The sequence below is a fragment of the Amblyomma americanum genome, chromosome 5 (assembly GCF_052857255.1).
Source record: "Amblyomma americanum isolate KBUSLIRL-KWMA chromosome 5, ASM5285725v1, whole genome shotgun sequence".
NCBI lineage: Eukaryota > Metazoa > Arthropoda > Arachnida > Ixodida > Ixodidae > Amblyomma > Amblyomma americanum.
In genome coordinates this window covers 6,698,905-6,709,132 of record NC_135501.1, presented here as the reverse complement: position 1 = coordinate 6,709,132, position 10,228 = coordinate 6,698,905, and positions in this window count along the sequence as shown.

The window sequence follows — 10,228 nt, the reverse complement described above, 5'->3', positions numbered from 1 at the left end:
AGGTTCCCAGATTGATGAGTCGGCTTGAACCAGATAGAGCGGCAGAGGACCCAAGGCAGGCCATGCCGGGATTGAAACCCCTGATGTGAGCTAGCAGGAACCAAGGAACCCACCGCAAACGGCCCATGTGACTGCATCCTGGAAAACTTACGGTTGTGAGCGCTTCGTCGCTGGCGCGGTGTCATGCCCAAATGGCGAAGCCCCTGATGCGCGTTTATGTGTCATGGTGCTTGTTTCGGTCATCGTCGAGGTAGGTTGCCAGATTAATGAGCAGGCATGAACCAGATGCAGCGGCAGAGCATCCAAGGCAGGCCATGACGGGATTGAAACCACTGATGTGAGCTGGCAGGAACCAAGAAACCCACCAGAAATGGCTCCTGTGACTGCAGCCTGGAAAACTTACGGATGTGAGCGCATCGTCGCTGGCGCGGTGTCATGCCCAAATGGCGAAGCCCCTGATGCGCGTTTATGTGTCATGGTGCTTGTTTCGGTCATCGTCGAGGTAGGTTGCCAGATTAATGAGCAGGCTTGAACCAGATGCAGCGGCAGAGCATCCAAGGCAGGCCATGGCGGGATTGAAACCACAGATGTGAGCTGGCAGGAACCAAAGTACCCACCACAAACAGCCCCTGTGACTGCAGCCTGGAAAACGAACTGTTGTGGGCGCATCGTCGCTGGCGCGGTGTCATGCCCAAATGGCTAAGCCCCTGATGCGCGTTTATGTGTCATGGTGCTTGTTTCGGTCATCGTCGAGGTAGATTGCCAGATTGATGTGCCGGCTCGAACCAGCTGCAGCGGCAGAGGATCTAAGACAGGCCATGGCGGGATTGAAACCCCTGATGCGAGCTAGCAGGAACAAAGAAACCCACACCAAACGGCCCATGTGACTGCAGCCTGGAAAACGAACGGGTAGGAGCGCATCGTCGCTGGCACGTATCATGCCCAAATGGCGAAGCCCCTTATGCGCATTTATATGCCATGCTGTTTGCTTCGGTCATCGTCGAAGTAGGTTACCTTATTAATGAGCCGGCTTGAACCAGATGGAGCGGCAGAGGACCCAAGGCAGACCATGGGGGCATTGAAACCCCTGATGTGAGCTGGCAGGATCCAAGAAACCCACCGCAAACGGCCCATGTGACTGCAGCCTGGAAAACGAACGGGTGTGAGCGCATCGTCGCTGGCGCGGTGTCATGCCCAAATGGCGAAGCCCCTTATGCGCGTATGTGTCATGCTGTTTGCTTCGGTCATCGTCGAGGCAGGTTGCCTGATTGATGAGCCGGCTCGAACCAGATGCATCGGCAGAGGATCCAAGGCAGGCCATGGCGGGTTTGAAACCCCTGATGTGAGCTGGCAGGAACCAAGGAACCCACCGCAAACGATCCATGTGACTGCAGCCTGGAAAACGAACGGGTGTGAGCGCATCGTTGCTGGCGCGGTGTCATGCCCAAATGGCGAAGCCCCTGATGCGCGTTTATGTGTCATGCTGTTTGCTTCGGTCATCGTCGAGGCAGGTTGCCAGTTTGATGAGCCGGCTCGAAACAGATGCATCGGCAGACGATCCAAGGGAGGCCATGGAGGGTTTGAAACCCCTGATGTGTGCTGGCAGGAACCAAGGAACCCACCGCAAACGGCCCATGTGACTGCAGCCTGGAAAACGAACGGTGGTGAGCGCATCTTTGCTGGCGCGGTGTCATGCCCAAATGGCGAAGCCCCTGATGCGCGTTTATGTGTCATGCTGTTTGCGGCGGTCATCGTCGAGGCAGGTTGCCACATTGATGAGCCGGCTCGAACCATATGCATCGGCAGAGGATTCGAGGCAGGCCATGGCGGGTTTGAAACCCCAGATGTGAGCTGGCAGGATCCAAGAAACCTACCGCAAACGGCCCATGTGACTGCAGCATGGAAAACGAACGGACGTGACCGCATCGCCGCTCGCGCTGTCATGCCGAAGTCGTGAAGCCCCTGATGCACGTTTATATGCCATGCTGTTTGCTTCGGTCATCGTCGAGGTAGATTGCTAGATTGATGAGCCGGCTCGAACCAGCTGCAGCGGCAGAGGGTCTAAGACAGGCCATGGCTGGATTGAAACCCCTGATGCGAGCTAGCAGGAACAAATAAACCCACACCAAATGGCCCATGTGACTGCATCCTGGAAAACAAACGGTTGTGAGCGCATCGTCGCTGGCGCGGTGTCATGCCCAAATGGCGAAGCCCCTGATGCGCGTTTGTGTTTCTTGCTGTTTGCTTCGCTCATCGTCGAGGCAGGTTGCCGGACTGATGAGCCGGCTCGAAACAGATGCAGCGGCAGAGGGTCCAAAGCAGGCCGTGGCGGGATTGAAACCCCTGATGTGAGCTGGCAGGAACCAAGATACCCACAACAAACGGCCACTGTGACTGCAGCCTGGAAAACGAACGGTTTATTTTACTTATTTATTTCCACAATACTGCAGCCCCTCATTTGAGTCCAGGCAAGGAGGGCAGAAAAATACATTCACTCCAAGGAACCAAGGAACCCACGGCAAACGGCCCATATGACTGCAGCCTGGAAAACGAACGGTTGTGAGCGCATCGTCGCTGGCACGTGTCATGCCCAAATGGCGAAGCCCCTGATGCGCGTTCATGTGTCATGGTGTTTGTTTCGGTCATCGTCGATGTAGGTTGCCAGATTGGTGAGCCGGCTTGAGCCAGATGCAGCGGCAGAGGATCCAAGAAGGCCATGGCGGGATTGAAACCACAGATGTGAGCTGGCAGGAACCAAGAAACCCACCACAAACGGCCCATATGACTGCAGCCTGGAAAACGAACGGTTGTGAGCGCATCGTCGCTGGCGCGGTGTCATGCCCAAATAGCGAAGCTCCTGATGCGCGTTTATGTGTCATGCTGTTTGCTTCGGTCATCGTCGATTTAGGTTGCCAGATTGATGAGCCGTCTTTAACTAGATGCAGCGGCAGAGGACACAAGGCAGGCCATGGCGGGATTGAAACCACTGATGTGAGCTGGCAGGATCCAAGAAACCTACCGCAAACGGCCCATGTGACTGCAGCATGGAAAACGAACGGACGTGAGCGCATCGCCGCTCGCGCTGTCATGCCGAAGTCGCGAAGCCCCTGATGCACGTTTATATGCCATGCTGTTTGCTTCGGTCATCGTCGAGGTAGATTGCTAGATTGATGAGCCGGCTCGAACCAGCTGCAGCGGCAGAGGGTCTAAGACAGGCCATGGCTGGATTGAAACCCCTGATGCGAGCTAGCAGGAACAAAGAAACCCACACCAAATGGCCCATGTGACTACAGCCTGGAAAACGAACGGGTTTAAGCGCATCGTCGCTGGCGCGGTGTCATGCCCAAATGGCGAAGCCCCTGATGCGCGTTTATGTGTCATGGTGTTTGCTTCGGTCATCGCCGAGGTAGGTTGCCAGATTGATGAGCCGGCTTGAACCAGATACAGCGGCAGAGGATCCAAGGCAGGCCATGGCGGGATTGAAACCCCTGATGTGAGCTGGCAGGAACCAAGGAACCAACCGCAAACGGCCCATGTGACTGCATCCTGGAAAACGAACGGTTGTGAGCGCATCGTCGCGGGCGCGGTGTCATGCCCAAATGGCGAAGCCCCTGATGCGCGTTTATGTGTCATGCTGTTTGCTTCGGTCATCGTCGAGGCAGGTTGCCAGATTGATGAGCCGGCTCGAACCAGATGCAGCCAACGCAGGCCATGGCTGGAATGAAAAACCTGATGTGAGCTGGCAGGAACCAAGGAACCCACCGCAAACGGCCCATGTGACTGCATCCTGGAAAACGAACGGTTGTGGGAGCATCGTAGTGGGCGCGGTGTCATGCCCAAATGGCGAAGCCCCTGATGCGCGTTTATGTGTCATGCTGTTTGCTTTGGTCATCGTCGAGGCAGATAGCCAGATTGATGAGCCGGCTCGAACCAGATGCATCAGCAAAGGATCCAAGGCAGGCCATGGCGGGATTGAAACCACTGATGTGAGGTGGCAGGAACCAAGAAACCCACCACAAACGGCCCCTGTGACTGCAGCCTGGAAAACGAACGGTTGTGGGCGCATCGTCGCTGGCGCTGTGTCACGCCCAAATGGCGAAGCCCCTTATGCGCGTTTATATGCCATGCTGTTTGCTTCGGTCAACGTCGAGGTAGGTTGCCTTATTGATGAGCCGGATTGAACCAGATAGAGCGGCAGAGGACCCAAGGCAGGCCATGGCGAGATTCAAACCCCTGATGTGAGCTTGCAGGAACCAAGAAACCCACAACAAACGGCCCCTGTGACTGCAGCCTGGAAAACGAACGGTTGTGGGCGCATCGTCGCTGGCGCGGTGTCATGCCCAAATGGCCAAGCCCCTGATGCGCGTTCATGTGTCATGGTGTTTGTTTCGGTCATCGTCGAGGTAGGTTGCCAGATTGGTGAGCCGGCTTGAACCAGATGCAACGGCAGAGGATCCAAGAAAGCCATGGTGTGATTTAAACCACTGATGTGAGCTGGCAGGAACCAAGAAACCCAACACAAACAGCCCCTGTGACTGCAGCCTAAAAATCGAACGGTTGTGGGTGCATCGTTGCTGGCGCGGTGTCATGCCCAAATGGCTAAGCCCCTGATGCGCGTTTATGTGTCATGGTGTTTGTTTCGGTCATTGTCGAGGTAGGTTGCCAGATTGATTAGTCGGCTTGAACCAGATAGAGCGGCAGAGAACCCAAGGCAGGCCACGGCGGGATTGAAACCACTGATGTGAGCTGGCAGAAACCAAGAAACCCACCACAAACGGCCCCGTGACTGCCGCCTGGAAAACGAACGGTTGTGGGCGCATCGTCGCTGGCGCTGTGTCAAGCCCAAATGGCGAAGCCCCTGATGCGCGTTTATGTGTCATGCTGTTTCCTTCGGTCATCGTAGAGGCAGGTTGCCAGATTGATGAGCCGGCTCGAACCAGATGCAGCGGCAGAGGGTCCAAAGCAGGCCGTGGCGGGATTGAAGCCCCTGATTTGAGCTGGCAGGAACCAAGATACCCACAACAAACGGCCACTGAGACTGCAGCCTGGAAAACGAACGGTTTATTTTACTTATCTATTTTCACAATACTGCAGCCCATCATTTGAGTCCAGGCAGGGAGGGCAGAAAAATACATTCACTCCAAGGAACCAAGGAACCCACGGCAAACGGCCCATATGACTGCAGCCTGGAAAACGAACGGTTGTGAGCGCATCGTCGCTGGCGCGGTGTTATGCCCAAATAGCGAAGCTCCTGATGCGCGTTTATGTGTCATGCTGTTTGCTTCGGTCATCGTCGAGGTAGGTTGCCAGATTGATGAGCCGTCTTTAACTAGATGCAGCGGCAGAGGCACAAGGCAGGCCATGGCGGGATTGAAGCCACTGATGTGAGCTGGCTGGATCCAAGAAACCTACCGCAAACGGCCTATGTGACTGCAGCATGGAAAACGAACGGACGTGAGCGCATCGCCGCTCGCGCTGTCATGCCGAAGTCGCGAAGCCCCTGATGAACGTTTATATGCCATGCTGTTTGCTTCGGTCATCGTCGAGGTAGATTGCTAGATTGATGAGCCGGCTCGAACCAGCTGCAGCGGCAGAGGGTCTAAGACAGGCCATGGCGGGATTGAAACCCCTGATGTGAGCTAGCAGGAACAAAGAAACCCACACCAAACGGCCCATGTGACTACAGCCTGGAAAACGAACGGGTTTGAGCGCATCGTCGCTGGCACGTGTCATGCCCAAATGGCGAAGCCCCTTATGCGCGTTTATATGCCATGCTGTTTGCTTCGGTCATCGTCGAGGTAGGTTGCCTTATTGATGAGCCGGCTTGAACCATATGGAGCGACAGAGGACCCAAGGCAGGCCATGGCGGGATTCAAACCCCTTATGTGAGCTGGCAGGAACCAAGAAACCCACAAAAAATGGCCCCTGTGACTGCAGCCTGGAAAACGAACGGTTGTGAGCGCATCGTCGCTGGCACGTGTCATGCCCAAATGGCGAAGCCCCTGATGCGCGTTCATGTGTCATGGTGTTTGTTTCGGTCATCGTCGAGGTAGGTTGCCAGATTGGTGAGCCGGCTTGAGCCAGATGCAGCGGCAGAGGATCCAAGAAGGCCATGGCGGGATTGAAACCACAGATGTGAGCTGGCAGGAACCAAGAAACCCACCACAAACGGCCCATATGACTGCAGCCTGGAAAACGAACGGTTGTGAGCGCATCGTCGCTGGCGCGGTGTCATGCCCAAATAGCGAAGCTCCTGATGCGCGTTTATGTGTCATGCTGTTTGCTTCGGTCATCGTCGATTTAGGTTGCCAGATTGATGAGCCGTCTTTAACTAGATGCAGCGGCAGAGGACACAAGGCAGGCCATGGCGGGATTGAAACCACTGATGTGAGCTGGCAGGATCCAAGAAACCTACCGCAAACGGCCCATGTGACTGCAGCATGGAAAACGAACGGACGTGAGCGCATCGCCGCTCGCGCTGTCATGCCGAAGTCGCGAAGCCCCTGATGCACGTTTATATGCCATGCTGTTTGCTTCGGTCATCGTCGAGGTAGATTGCTAGATTGATGAGCCGGCTCGAACCAGCTGCAGCGGCAGAGGGTATAAAAAGACGAACTGCGCAACAAGAACACGGACGAAAGGGAGGCAGACACACACTAACGCAGACTTACAACTTTACTAAAGGAAGGAATACAAGGCAAATATATATAGCGATCCCAACGCACTTCAAATCTGATCAATATGGCACGTGACAATCTGCCCAGGCGATAAACAGACCACACAAGAACCAACGCTTACAAGATAATCTTATACCGGGCCGGCCCTTTCTATGAAAACAAAAAGCAAAGGAACGCTTAGCGACAGTGCACTCTTGAGAATTACGCGTTCTCCAAAGTAAGAAAATTCAAAACAAAACCACACCACTGTAGCCATCTGATACCACTGAAGCTCGAACCGCTTACAAGCGCAGGTGCTGACACCAAACCAAGAGACGAAGCACACCCCCTTTTGAAAGCAAACAAAACGGGAAACAAGAACAACCACATCGGTTATCGTCAAAATCAAAAAAAAAACAGTGAAAAAAGGCACCAGGTCAAAAGGGTAAAAAACACCATGAATCAGCTCAAGAAGCTACGTCATAAAAACAGTGAAAATAGGCACCGAGTCATTTAAAAAACAAAAAGATGAAAGACGGGACAACAGTTTAAGACAACAACGGTTTTAAAAAAGGGGGAGGGGTGAATGAAATCCGAAGCGTAGGAAAACATCTCAAACCATGACAGAACCGAAACAAAACTGAGATCGCTAATCAAATGAACAACGAAAGCATCAAACGCAATCAGGAGGCACTGCTCAATCACCAGGGCACAAACAGGCCACTAGGCTACACATGCCCCCGCAAAAACAAAAATTCTTTGGATGATAAGGAAATGGAAGCCTTGCTAACACAGTTGTCCGTGGTGCCGATGTAAAAAGTTTCGACGACTAGACGCTCCCATTTGTCATTCAATCTGGCCAGAAATTCCGTCTTGTCGAACCATGGTACACAGTCCCGTTGCTTCATTTTTGTGCAGTCCGCACAATGCTTAGCCAAAAACCCTCCATCGTTGTTTGCCACGCTCAACCGGTGCTCCCTTGCTCTTTCATTAAAGCATCTGCCGGTTTGGCCTATGTAGACTTTTCCGCAACTAAGGGGAATGCGGTAAACAACGCCGGAAACGCAATCTTTGAACTTCCTTAGATGTTTGATTTTGCAAAAGGTCTTCTTAGTGTTCTTCATCATAACGCACACCTTGGACAGTCTGCATGGAGCCGAGAAGACAACGTTGACGCCTCCTTTTCTCGCCACTTTCTTGATGTTGTGCGATGCTTGATGCTTTCGTTGTTCATTTGATTAGCGATCTCAGTTTTGTTTCGGTTCTGTCATTGTTTGAGATGTTTTCCTACGCTTCGGATTTCATTCACCCCTCCCCCTTTTTTAAAACCGTTGTTGTCTTAAACTGTTGTCCCGTCTTTCATCTTTTTGTTTTTTAAATGACTCGGTGCCTATTTTCACTGTTTTTATGACGTAGCTTCTTGAGCTGATTCATGGTGTTTTTTACCCTTTTGACCTGGTGCCTTTTTTCACTGTTTTTTTTTTGATTTTGACGATAACCGATGTGGTTGTTCTTGTTTCCCGTTTTGTTTGCTTTCAAAAGGGGGTGTGCTTCGTCTCTTGGTTTGGTGTCAGCACCTGCGCTTGTAAGCGGTTCGAGCTTCAGTGGTATCAGATGGCTACAGTGGTGTGGTTTTGTTTTGAATTTTCTTACTTTGGAGAACGCGTAATTCTCAAGAGTGCACTGTCGCTAAGCGTTCCTTTGCTTTTTGTTTTCATAGAAAGGGCCGGCCCGGTATAAGATTATCTTGTAAGCGTTGGTTCTTGTGTGGTCTGTTTATCGCCTGGGCAGATTGTCACGTGCCATATTGATCAGATTTGATGTGCGTTGGGATCGCTATATATATTTGCCTTGTATTCCTTCCTTTAGTAAAGTTGTAAGTCTGCGTTAGTGTGTGTCTGCCTCCCTTTCGTCCGTGTTCTTGTTGCGCAGTTCGTCTTTTTTGCATTATGATCAACCAACTAGCCCGACAAGTCCTGTAGAGGGTCTAAGACAGGCCATGGCTGGATTGAAACCCCTGATGCGAGCTAGCAGGAACAAATAAACCCACACCAAATGGCCCATGTGACTACAGCCTGGAAAACGAACGGGTTTAAGCGCATCGTCGCTGGCGCGGTGTCATGACCAAATGGCGAAGCCCCTGATGCGCGTTTATGTGTCATGGTGTTTGCTTCGGTCATCGCCGAGGTAGGTTGCCAGATTGATGAGCCGGCTTGAACCAGATACAGCGGCAGAGGATCCAAGGCAGGCCATGGCGGGATTGAAACCCCTGATGTGAGATGGCAGGAACCAAGGAACCAACCGCAAACGGCCCATGTGACTGCATCCTGGAAAACGAACGGTTGTGAGCGCATCGTCGCGGGCGCGGTGTCATGCCCAAATGGCGAAGCCCCTGATGCGCGTTTATGTGTCATGCTGTTTGCTTCGGTCATCGTCGAGGCAGGTTGCCAGATTGATGAGCCGGCTCGAACCAGATGCAGCCAAGGCAGGCCATGGCGGGATTGAAACCACTGATGTGAGGTGGCAGGAACCAAGAAACCCACCACAAACGGCCCCTGTGACTGCAGCCTGGAAAACGAACGGTTGTGGGCGCATCGTCGCTGGCGCTGTGTCACGCCCAAATGGCGAAGCCCCTTATGCGCGTTTATATGCCATGCTGTTTGCTTCGGTCAACGTCGAGGTAGGTTGCCTTATTGATGAGCCGGATTGAACCAGATAGAGCGGCAGAAGACCCAAGGCAGGCCATGGCGAGATTCAAACCCCTGATGTGAGCTTGCAGGAACCAAGAAACCCACAACAAACGGCCCCTGTGACTGCAGCCTGGAAAACGAACGGTTGTGGGCGCATCGTCGCTGGCGCGGTGTCATGCCCAAATGGCGAAGCCCCTGATGCGCGTTCATGTGTCATGGTGTTTGTTTCGGTCATCGTCGAGGTAGGTTGACAGATTGACTAGTCGGCTTGAACCAGATAGAGCGGCAGAGGACCCAAGGCAGGCCACGGCGGGATTGAAACCACTGATGTGAGCTGGCAGAAACCAAGAAACCCACCACAAACGGCCCCGTGACTGCCGCCTGGAAAACGAACGGTTGTGGGCGCATCGTCGCTGGCGCTGTGTCAAGCCCAAATGGCGAAGCCCCTGATGCGCGTTTATGTGTCATGCTGTTTCCTTCGGTCATCGTAGAGGCAGGTTGCCAGATTGATGAGCCGGCTCGAACCAGATGCAGCGGCAGAGGGTCCAAAGCAGGCCGTGGCGGGATTGAAACCCCTGATTTGAGCTGGCAGGAACCAAGATACCCACAACAAACGGCCACTGAGACTGCAGCCTGGAAAACGAACGGTTTATTTTACTTATTTATTTTCACAATACTGCAGCCCATCATTTGAGTCCAGGCAGGGAGGGCAGAAAAATACATTCACTCCAAGGAACCAAGGAACCCACGGCAAACGGCCCATATGACTGCAGCCTGGAAAACGAACGGTTGTGAGCGCATCGTCGCTGACGCGGTGTCATGCCCAAATAGCGAAGCTCCTGATGCGCGTTTATGTGTCATGCTGTTTGCTTCGGTCATCGT